Source organism: Elephantulus edwardii, unplaced genomic scaffold (assembly GCF_000299155.1).
Source record: "Elephantulus edwardii isolate Elephantulus edwardi_28Jun2011 unplaced genomic scaffold, EleEdw1.0 scaffold00070, whole genome shotgun sequence".
NCBI lineage: Eukaryota > Metazoa > Chordata > Mammalia > Macroscelidea > Macroscelididae > Elephantulus > Elephantulus edwardii.
This window is the reverse complement of record NW_006399820.1, coordinates 2803161-2815560: the sequence shown is the minus strand read 5'-3', so window position 1 is coordinate 2815560 and position 12400 is coordinate 2803161. Positions and strand designations below refer to the sequence as shown.

General features: G+C 43.1%; 1 pseudogene; it reads right to left on the bottom strand.

The window, feature by feature from the left end:
- Positions 1-2667: 2667 nt before the first annotated feature.
- Positions 2668-5778, bottom strand: LOC102850724 (annotated as a pseudogene).
- Between the last annotated feature and the right edge of the window lie 6622 nt (positions 5779-12400).

Below are 12400 nucleotides of genomic sequence, written 5' to 3'. Positions count from 1 at the left end.
TAAAGAAAAGTCTGTAAGTGAATACATAACTTCTCCCTCTGATGGCCTACTGGTAAGGAAATATGAGCACCTACTTCACAATATACTCTTTCAAACTATACAAAGAAAAGTTACAGAGGTCAGCCATTTTTATGTGTTTTGTTTACTAAATTTTCTTGAAGCAGAAATAAAAAGCAATCAAGAAATGACAGTAGTGTGGGGGATCATTGTGGTATAGTTGTTATGTGCCCTATGCAAAATAGCTCTTAACCCTGTTTTATTCTGGGCCAATCTGTCTGCAACACATCTGCCCCTATTACCCCAGTCACTGTGTCAATGTTATCTCATGTAGGGTCTTCCTTGTCTGAGTTGTCCCTTCACTTTTCAAAGCATGATATCCTTCCTCTCCAAGGACTGATCCCTCCTTGCCACATGCTGAAAGAGTTTCAAATCCTTGCCTCCAGAGAACAACTTGGTTTCAACCTCTCCTGGATAGACCTGTTTGTTCTCTTGGCAATCCATGGTAAATTCAGCACTCTGCTCCAACACCACAAATTGAAGGCATCAATTCTTCTTCTGTCATGCTTATTCATTGTCCAGCTTTCTAATGCATAAAAGGTAATTGCAAAGGGCATAAAAGTTAATTGCAAAGGCCATGGTCTGGATCAGGCACACCTTTGTCTCTAGACTGACATCTTTACACTTAAGCACTCTGGAGATCTCCCTGAAAGTACTTCCCCTATCCTATTCACCTTCCGATTAGAAACAGTGTCTTTATTAATGTAGTATGAGAGTAAATGCAGTTTTGTGGCAGCTACAAAACATCTACTCACATTGACATTAATACTGTCTGGACCTTCCTCACAAGGGCTGTTGGCTCCTCCCTCATCCAGTTCATTCCCTGACACCCACCTCCTACACAGGACAGCATGCAATTTCATGAAAGAATGATCCTGGGCTGATGGGTATTATTGTACAACTATCTGTGGCTTTAGTCTCTGTATTATCATTCCACAAATCTAGATTTGATAGAATTAGGGCTATGACACTTAAGGGCATGGGTAGGGTAAGGGGAGATTAGAACAAAATTTAAGATGAGTAACTGTTTTATTTTACTTCTCTAAAAATGGTTAAGGAAAAGATGAAAAGATTTCTCCATGGGCCAGAAAGAGGACAGGAATCGATGAGCCTGAAAATTCATATCTCATTACCAGAAACTCCTATTGCGATGGGAAAGTCTGCTGTTAGGGACCTCTCTAAAGTACTCAAGAGCAACAGTGTCTCTTTGGAGACCAAGGTACGCCTGATACAGGCCATGGTCTTTGCAATCACTTGTTATGCATCAGAGAGCTGGACAATGACTAGGGAGGATAGAAGGAGAATTTATGTCTTTGAGCTGTGGTGCTGGAGAAGAGTATTGAGAGTACCATGGACTGCTAGGAAAACAAACAGATTCATCCTTGAGAGGGTTAAACCAGGCTACTCCTTGGAGGCAAGGATTCAGGGGCTTTGTCTGACATACTTTAGACATGTTGCAAGGAGAGACAGATCTTTGGAGAGGGACATCATGCTGGGTAGAGTGGAAGGACAGCACAGGAGGGGAAGACCCTCTATGAGGTGGATTGATTCAGTGACTGGGGTAATCGGGATGGGTGTGTCAGAGGCAATTCGATTGGCACAGGATAGAGCAGGGTTTAGGGCTGTTGTACATAGGGTCGCTATGAGTCGCAAACGACTCGACGGCACATAACAACCACCACCACCTATGTGAAAGACCTTCCCTGTGTCTTGTGGGGACAGTGACATGCAAACTGACTTTTGCAGCTGTCAGACCCCAGTGACCCTCAGGATGATTAAGACAGTAACTCATATACAAGAACAGGTATAATCACCTACAAAAACCAAACACAAAATAAAGAATCCCATAAATAATAATGAACAGGGAACAGACTTGGGCCTGAGACCAGGCTGACCCTGCTGCATGAAGTCCTTGCTGTCTACAGCTCTAGAGAAGGACCAGGGAAAGTCCAAGTTTATGCAGACACAGATGTAAGTGGAATAAGATTTTAATTAAGGGATAAGATGATCCAACTGAGCGACCCCATCAAAGTGCAACCAGTCTTCAGCCATATTCAGCCTTCTTGTGCCCCCAACTGTAATAGACACAGCAGACACAAGGATTCTCCAATTTTAATTTATTTCCTCTCTTAAATTTTAAGATTACAGTTGTAAACCATAAAAATCTTAATCTTGGCAAAAAGTTTAATAAAGAAATTATTCTTTAGATTCTCATTTTTAATAGAGAAATGAAAAACCATAGCTCTGAATAATAGGCAATGATAATAGGAGATATTCCTATCTCACTTATCCCAGAACAGATACATTATCAGGGTGGGGCACAGGTTAGCATGGGCAGGGTGTTTCCATGGGAAGGGTGATTAGTTCCGCCATATCCTCATATTTTGTTATGAATGGCGACCTATTTAGAAAGCAGCTGCAAAAAGAGATTCCTAATTTCTTGCATCATTAAAAAGGTGTGAACATGTCTTGGATTTCTCAGTGTTTCACTGCAGGGTTTCATGCTATAAAAGAATAGAATCATGGTCAGTTGATACAAGTGTTGGGATTCTAAACAGTACACACACACACAAATATTCAAATCCATGAATCCCCATAACACAGTCATTACTACCCAACTCCACTCCCAAGCCAGATCCCACCAGGTGTTACTTTTCCAACCTGAGAGAGATTCACCAGAGCGCTGAGAACCTTCACTACCTGGAGAAGAACAAAAACAGCATCAGGTTAGAGACCACAGAATAGGTAACTGGAGTGAGGTGACATCTCTCTTGGCTCCTGTCTACAGTCTCCCAATAGATATCAACCTCCCTCCTTCCATACTTACTGGATGCTTGAGCATAGTGTCCTCTTTTTCCACCTGTGGGAAGGAAGCATTTTCTGAGAGATTGAGGGGAAAGTAGCACCACAAAGTTCTAACAGTGCTGGGTAGTCCTGGGCTGTGAGGAAGTTTCCAGAATAATGACTATAGACCCAGGTTAGGATAGGGAAACACAAGGAAAACTGTGAAAGGACTGCATCAATCATTTTTCTGTCAGAAGGAAATCAGGTCTCCATTATCGTTCTCTTTCATTTTTACATTTGTGATATAAATGATTAATTGTTAGCATACAGAACCCCAGACTGGGTGAGCCCGTGAATGGATGGTGCTTCTCATTTAAAGAGAGAAGATGGAAAATAACCTTCTTAAGACATGAAACACCCCTATGGGACATGAAAACTTAGATGTCATCCTGATCTATACCTGCACCCTTTCTTCTCCAGATCACAACTCCAATCACACCTCCAAGGACCACAACTCCAAGGATAATCAGGCCAATGATAAGTCCCATGTTGTAGGAGTTGGGCTGGGAAGATGGTTCTGGAAAGAAATGGCAGGTGAATAGCTCTGCTATCAACAGAATGGCTTCTACTTTCCCCGAGGAAAAGCTTCATCCCCATTTCCCCTCCTTACCCCATCTCAGGGTGAGGGGCTCTGGCAGACCCTCATGCTGCACACGACATGTGTATCTCTGCTCCTCCCCAGAGGGCACCACCATGGCTGCCCACTTCTGGAAGCCTCCAATCCCTGTAGGTCTGGTCTCCACAAGCTCCATGTCCTGAGTCTGGTCCTCCCCATCCTTCTGCCAGGTCAAGGTAATCTCCGCTGGGTAGAAATCTCGGGCCCAGCACCTCAAGGTGACCTCACTTGGAGTTATGCGGTGGTGAGTCACACGTGTCTTTGGTGGGTCTGAGAGAATGAGTCAGAACATTCAGAAATCCTGTGTTACCTCCTATGATCTGCCTGAGAAGGGTGTATGTGATCATCCTGAGAAGGGCCAGGATGATAGGGGTGGGAGAGGGAATGAAAAATCCAGACATGAGCCTAGTCAGGGATCTGGGATTGTCTCTTATTCTTTGAAAAGTTCTAGAAAGCAGGCTGGCAGCAGTCCAGAGTAAGAGGTTCCAGGGTCAGGAGACAAGAGGGGTTTCTAGTTCTGAGTGGAATGGAGGCCGAGAAACTCGGAAAGTTGGAATCAAACCTTCCGCCTCATTGTGGACCAGAGAGCAGTATTTAAGAGTGAAAATGATTCCCAAGGTCGCTTTCTGTATCAAAGGGAAATGCTCATCACTGGGAAATACAGCCTCTCGTTTCTCCACAGGAAGAAAGACGGGCATTCACCTCCTGGCAAATTCACTGTCTAGGAAAACCTGCAGGAGGGTCAGCTATATGTAGGTTCCTATTGGATCATAAACAACAATTCTCCTCAGAGAAATTATATCTTTTCATTTTCTGAGAGAAACAGGGGCTCCTCTAGGCAAGATCCGGATTTGGAAGCCTGGGCTAAGAAAGCCACACCCTCTATATCATTAAAACGAGAAATAAAAATTTAAAAATAAAACAAAACTCAAAGAAAACCCCAAATCCACTACCTTCTTGTCCAAACTCATAGAGACTTTTTTTTTTTTTTAAACTAAGGTTTTTACAGAGTGATCGCCCATCTGCGGACATTCGTTTGCGGCGGCCATATCAAGTACTGAGAGCCTAGTTGTGTAACCAGAGTCAGACCGACCCAGAGCGGACCCTCAGGCGGGTTTTCAGAGGCAGGCGAATCGCAGGAGAGGGGACTGCCCATCCTTCTCCCCCCACTAAGAGGGTGTCCTGGAGTCTAACCATCTCCCTCCCTCCTCCTGAGAGAGCAGCAGTTTGGACACAGTCCAGCTCACGCGGGTCAGAAGGCCACAGACTCTCTTACCCAGACGCTGCAGGGTGTCCTTCCCGAGCTCCAGGTATCTGAGCAGCCACTCCACGCAGGTGCCCTCCAGGTAGGCTCTCCCGAGCTCCGCCACACCCGCGTCCTCCCACTTGCGCTGTGTGATCTGCGCGGCCGTGTCCGCCGCCGTCCAGGAGCGCAGGTCCTCGTTCAGGGCGATGTAATCGGCGCCATCGTAGGCGTATTGTCTGTACCCGCGGAGGAGGCGACCGCCCGGCCCCACGTCGCAGCCGTACATACTCTGGAAGGTGTGAGACCCTGACCCCGCCCGCGGTCAGTCCTCTCCCCGCCCCCACCCCGTCCCACGGGCGCTGACCGTTCGGGGCACATTTGTTTGTAAAATGAAATTGAAACCGGCCTGAACCCCGCGGCCCTTCCCGGTCAAAGGCCGCCGGGCCGCGTCCTCGGGGTGAAGTTCGGGCGGGAGACTTGGGGACCCGCGCGCGGGAATCGGGGACTCGGACGTGTGCCCGGGCGGGGTGCTCACCGTGCTCGCTCTGGTTGTAGTAGCGGCGCGCGGTCCGCAGGTTCACTCGGTAAGTCTGTGCGTGCCCCTTGGCTTTCCGCGTGTTCTGGTCCCAGTACTCCGGGTCCACCTGGTCCATTTTCTCCATCCACGCCGCCCGCGGCTCCATCCTCGGGTTCGCGGCGTCGCTGTCGAAGCGCACGAACTGTGTGTCGTCCACGTAGCCGATGGCGAAGAAACGGGACTGCTCTCCGGGTCGGGACACCGAGGTGAAGAAATACCTCATGGAGTGCGAGCCTGGGGGACGGGGAACAGTGAGACCCCCGAGCCTCCCCGCGGGTCCCGGGGGAGGGGGAGGGGACACGGGGATGGGGTGCCCCCCCAGGTCCTCGGTGACCCCACTCCCGCAGAGCCCGTTCTCCTGACCCTGCACTCACCTGCCCGGGTCAGGGTCAGGACCAGCGCCCACGACACCAGCCGGAGGAGAGTCCAGAGCACCATGACCCCGGAGCTGTGGTTCTAGTTCCACTCGGAGTCCAGGTGGGTGTGAGGGGACTTTATAACCGAGAGCACCGATGACGGTCATTGGGTCCCTCAGAAATCAGAGACCCAATGGGAATGAGAACTGAGACCGCGTCATCTGTGTCCAGGCAGAAGGAGCCGACACAGGTTGTGAGAGGCAGAAGTGAAACTCCAGACAGATGGGGAATCCCCAGGCCTGGTCACTGCGCTGACACCGCCTTTGGGGCCTGAGAGCAAAGCCAGGGTGGTGAGACTTTACAATGAGCTCTCTGGCCTCAAAAGGAGCCTTCTGTTTCGACTTTAACTCCTTGTTCCTGACTGGATGTATTTAAGTCATGGCTCTTTTCCAGAATGTCTGTGTTGTTGATTTCTGTGAGTCCTGGAGTGGATTTTTAGCAGGTTACATGCGAACTTAGAGCTGATTAATAGGGTTTCCTATGCTACTGTATGGCACCGTACAACAACAACAGAGGGTTTTCTAGGCTGTAATAATCCTTAAAGTCGCAAATCACAAGGGCCTTTCTCCCACTGAGAGACCATTGGGTTTCAGTTGGGGGCCCTAAGATTTAGCAGCCAAGTGCTTAACCATTGTGCCACCGGGGCTCCTTTGAATTTTACTCAAACTGCTAGTGAGAAATCAAGCGTGATTCTTTTCATATGAGTTCTTATTATTGTGTACCTTCAAGTAGGAACAGAGCCATACCTGACCCTAAAGCAGATTTTCGGAGGCCTGGTCTCCAGGCCCCATAGGAGGTTTGAGGGGCCTGGAGACCTAAGACTGGGGATTCCTCATCACGGACCAGGAGCTCGTCCATCTTTCTCTCATGGAGCAGCTGGTGGATTTGAACCGTGTTCCTTTACATTGGCATCTATTTATATTCTTTTCTTGCTGTCCCGTCAGAACTGACTCGTAGCTGACTGTCCACCAAGTTTTAGAGACTCTATAAACAGCCAGGGGAGGAGACTACCCATCCTTTCCCCGTGAGACCGCAGTTGTGTTCAAATACGGAATTTGAGTTAGTGTTGCAACCCTCTGTGGCCACCAGAGCTCATGGAGGAATTCAAAGAGATTATAATATTACATCTACAGATAATAAACACATGAAAAAGTAAAATAAAATTTAACATTTAGATTCGTTTAAAATAATATCACAAAATAACAGATTATAATATAATCTGAAATAATATATTACCATGAAAAATTACTATTTTCCAAGTTAAAATGATGTAATGAGAAAAGTAAGGAGCTCTGATGGCTTAGTGATAAGGAATTGTGGTGTTAACACAAAGGTATGCTATTCAAATCCACCAGCTTCTCTGAGAGGGAAAGATGAGCAATCAATTTCTTTAGGATGTTCTACCTCTGAAAACCCACGCGAGAAAGTCAGCTATAAATCTGTTTGGTCTCTATGGTACACAACAATAACAATGAGAAAAAGTAGATCTTTTTACATTTCTATATGTCTCTGTATTTCAGTATCAAATGTGACATCTGGATTTTCGTATCTGCTTCACATCAAGTCTGTTATTTCCATTGAAGTGTATACATAAAAAAAGGAATCTCACAAAAGAAAGTTAGAAAATGTTGAGGGATATTTCTGTAGTCTTTCAAAGTAAGTGTGATTATTTCTCTTTGATATTAAACAAAACTACAAAATTAATAATTTCTGAGTTTAGTTCCAATCAGAAACCCTATTGATGAGTATTTAGCATTCTACTAATTAAAACCCATAGGGTCATGTTGCATGTTGAACGAATCTTGTACTAATGTGGGATTTTTTTTCCAAATGACATGTTAGTTCACTAATAAGATAGGGCTTCCAGGTTGATGTATTTTGTTACAACATGTCAAAAAGGTTACCATTATTAGTGTTAACACTGCTACAAGCAGAAAAGTTTGTAAAGTTTGGAACATTGGAAACAAGTTTTCCAATAATCTATCTTTTGAGGGGTTACCTTTTATCTCTGACAACAATACTGTCAGTTGGTTTCCTAAAGTGACAAACTTAGTCATAGTTCATTTTCAAAGTGGGAGATACAAAGATAACATCTTTCATTTCTTCCCTCAATTACAAATTTTATTTCATAAAGAAAGAGGTTGCTTCATTTCATGAACATTTGTTTTCCTTGACAAAAACATACTTTGAGATGTAGTAGTAGTGCTTTCTATAAAATTTCATTTTCATCACAAAGGCTATTAAGTGATGTGGATCAGAGGATGGTGGTTTAATTGTTGCTATAATCTGTTTTTCATCTATTTAGAGACTAAACTAGTTAATATATTTTTTTGTGGGTAATTTAAATAAAAATTGTGACCTTTTTGTGACATCTTATTATGATTATTTTTCAAAGTCTAATATTGTTTTGTTGTTATGTGCCATCAGGTTATGTACAACTCACAGTGATGTATTAATAAAAGCTCTGAATCCTGCCCTATCCTGAGCCAGCCTCAACGTCTGTGACACACCTACCTTCGTTGCCATAGTCACTGTGTCAGTCCATCTTACCCAGTATCTTCCTCTCCTGCACTGATCAATCCTTCATGATTCCAAGCATGAGGTACTTCTTCAAGGACTGGGCCCCTCCAGGCAACATGTCCAAACTATGTGAGAAAGGGTTTCAAACTCCTTCCCTGTAGGCAACAACCTGGTTTCACCCTCCCAAGGACAGACCTGTTTGTTCTTTTGACAATCCATGGTTATTTTGTTTTGTTCTGTTTTTTTATTGTGTACCATTGAGTTGGAACCAACCCATAGCTGACCCTCCAATGAGTTTTCAGGGCAATTACAGAGGACTACATTGCCTATTCTTCTCCCATAAAGTACCCAGTTGACTCAAACAGGGTACCTTTGTTGTTTTTTTTTTTCTTCTTTTTTTTTTCTTTCCATCTTTTTTTTTTTTCTATAATTATATTTTATTAATTTTCATAAACATTTACAGAGATTTTGGGCTTCCGTAGTTGACCAATTCAGCAAAGTAGCAGGATACAAGATCAAACAGGGTACCTTTGGAATTTTAGTGCAGCTTCTTGCCACCAGGCCACCATAGCTTCTTCCATAAACAGACTTTTGGTTGTTATTGTTGTTTTGTGCCGTGGAGTCACGAGTGATCCATAGCTGACCCTCCGGTGGATTTTCAGAGGCAGTGAATTGCATAGGAGGAGAGTTCCTACTCAATGAAAGTCTAGTACAGAGTAAAGCAGAATGAAACCTAGTGTTCAGTTAATAGTTATGTACCAAAAGTGCTTTTTTATTTTAGCAGATGTACCATCTCAATGTAAATGTTAGCAGGAGAAACTAAGTCTTGGTAACCAGTGCTGCTATAACAGAAACATTGCAAGTGCATGACTTAAACAAACAAAACCTTATTCTCTCACAGCGTAGATGTCTGAATTAATACTGCTGGCTCCACAAATAAGCTTTATCTCCTCTCATTCAATAGAAAGTTAACAAACACATAGTGAAATCCAGCCAGCCTTCTTCTGTTTTATGGTCTATGAGTTAAAAATCTTTCTCACAAATACCATTTAACCCAGCAATTCCACAACTAGGAAGACACATACAGTAAAGAAATCAGAACTGCCACCCAAACAGATATATGCTTGCCCATGTTTATTGCAGCTTTGTTCACAATTGCAAAGAGTTGGCCAAACCCAAGTGCCCATCAACAAATGCATGGCTAGAGAAATTCTGGTATATTCACACAATGGAATACCATGCTGCATTGAAAAACAGGGAACTCATGAAATATTGTACAAAATGGGTGACCCTGGAAGACATTAGTCTGAGTGAAATATCTCCATCACAAAGAACAAATACTGCATAGTGCCACTGTTATAAAGTGGGACTGACTTCAGATTTGGGGAAAAACTAAGAGGGGATAAATAATATATACAACATTGAAACAGACGAGGGAGAGAACTGTTTAGGAGGAATATATGATTAGGTATTATTGTCATGAAAAGTGTCCAGAATGAAAGCTGTATAGTGGAGTGGACTTGCAGGTGGTTGGGGGACTGAGGTTGCATAACAATGAGATTTTTTTTTTTTTTACTTTTCAAAGAGAAAAGCGAACTTGGGGAAGGAGTGGGCAGGGAGGAGAGTGTGCAACTATGAATGAATGGAAATCCACAGTCTCTGTTAACTTTCATGAAAATACATTTTTTTTTTAAAAATCACATTTACAAATGGTTGAGGGAAGAGAAGTAAAAATAAGATGAAAGGTAACATGAGAAATGGAATTCCGATTTTACCATCACAATAAAGCTTTTTGGAAACAAAGACAATATATTTATGTACTATTTATACCTGATTTTGTGTTACCTTCTCAGGGGCTGGGTAGTTGGAAAATAGACAATATTATCTGTCCTGTAACAGAAAATCTTTGCTAATTCCTGTAGAGGAAACACCCTCATAACTTCCATTTGGTTTTCAAAGTAGATTTCTTATTTGACTTTCCACCTAAATGCCACTCTGGGATTAAAGCAGCAATTAGACAGATTAGTCTGGTGATGACAGGACAAATGTAGCCAATTAGAAGAGTTCTGGGGGCAAGCAATAGGATAGTAAGGGCTGGTAAGTGCCAGAGGACTAAGAAAGGGCTAAAGAGACTAGGTGAGATCTGGTAGTGTCTCTGAGTGGTACAAATGGTTCATGTTTTCAATCACTAATTAGAACTTTAAATTTGGAGTCTATCAGAAGCACTTTAGAATGAAGAGCTAGAAACCTACTTCCAAAAAATTAGGCATGGAAAACCCTATGGAGCGCAACTCTACTCTGACAGATTAACCCTGAGTTGTGTTCATCATAAGTTGTAGTCAATTCAAAGGTAACTGATAGATACAGTAGAAAAGAGACCCCAAATAAAGAAACAGCTGAGTTATAAGAGATATGAAATACTAGTTACTGGATTATGTTGTTGTTAGGAGCTGTTGAGTTGGGTATGACTCATAATAACCCTATCAGCAACAGATACGAGCTCTGTTCTATGCTGTGCCATCTTCACACTTCCTGACACACTAAAGCCCATTGAGGTAGTCACCTTGTCAACCCACCTGGTCAAGGGTCTTCCTCTCCTTCAGTGACCTTCCACCCTTAGGAGTACAATGTCCTTCTGCAAGGAAGAGCCCCTCCTAGCAACATGCTCAAAGTATGTGAGGCAAAGCCTCATCATTCTTGCTTGCAAAGAGAAGTTTGGCTGTACCCTTTCCAAGGTATATCTGTTCTCTTGGCCATACATAGGATATCCAGTGGCCTTCTCCAGCACCACAGCCCAAAGGCATCAATTCTTCTTCTGTCATCCTTATGCATTTCTTATTCAGCTTTCAGGTACATAGTAAGTGATCAGAAAGAGTGTGGCCTGAATCAAATGCACCTTAGTCCTCTCAAACTGGCATGATTACTCCTCCAATTATTTGGAGAGCTCCTTAACTGCTGACTTTCACACTGCAGACTTTCCTAACTGCTGGTACCAGGGGTGTTAACTGTGGACCCAAGTAAGATGAAGTTACTGACAATTTCAAGCTCTTCTCAATTCATCATCCATCATAAGGTTGCCTATCAGTGCAGTGGTATTTTTTTTTTTACATTGAGATGCAATACATACTGAAGGCTGCATTCCATGATCTTCTGCAAAAAGTGCTTCAAGTCCTCCTCATTTTCATCAAGCCAGGTTGTGTTATCTTTATAATACAGGCTATTGATGAGTCTCCCTCTGATCCTGATACCACATTCATTTTCACAGAGTTCAGAGTCTGAATTATAGTCCACCTCCTGAACTAGATCAACAATCTGTCTAGGCAGGCGAGTCCAGAGATCAGAATTTGTAAGAGCTATATTCAGAAACTAAGTGAAATTAACATGAGGTCTAATGCTAGGGCAAAGGTAATCACCCTATTTAATATAGTTCCTTACAGTCTGATAGCTATCTTAATATCAATCTCCTGTCATGGAAAAAAAAAGTTCTTTTCATGCCAATAAAAGTCCCAAACACCTGAAGGTACTCCAATACTCACTTGATTATATGGAAAATACTCAACAAATATTATTAGCTCATACTAAGGTGAATACAGTGGTGATAGTACTGGACACAGGGTTACAGTCTGTATTATGAGGCTATTAGTAGATGAAATTGGATTAGTAGGAAGACTCCTGCTACAGCTATTGTGCTTGAGTGTGGTAGGGTTGATATTGGTGTTGGGCCTTCTATGGCTGATGGGAATCATGACTAAAGACCAAATTGAACTGACTTAACTGTAGCTGCTAATAATAAGTTATATGTGGAATGAGGTTATTGATGCAGGATATGAAGATTTGTTGGAATTCTCATGAATTTGTGTGGAGTATAACTCAGGTTATGGAGAGAACAAGTCCATTATCAGTGATTTGATTACATAAGACAGTTTGTAAGGCATCTGTATTGGTTTCTGAATGTCTATGTCACCACCTAATTGTTTATTATTGCTGTTCATTGCCATTGAGTCAACCATGACTCACAGCAACCCTATGAACAAAAGACATCAAGCATTCCTATAATGATTGTCATTTCTCAAAGTTCATAGAGTTTCCAGAGTCATGTTAAGAAGTGGATGCCACTCCTGATT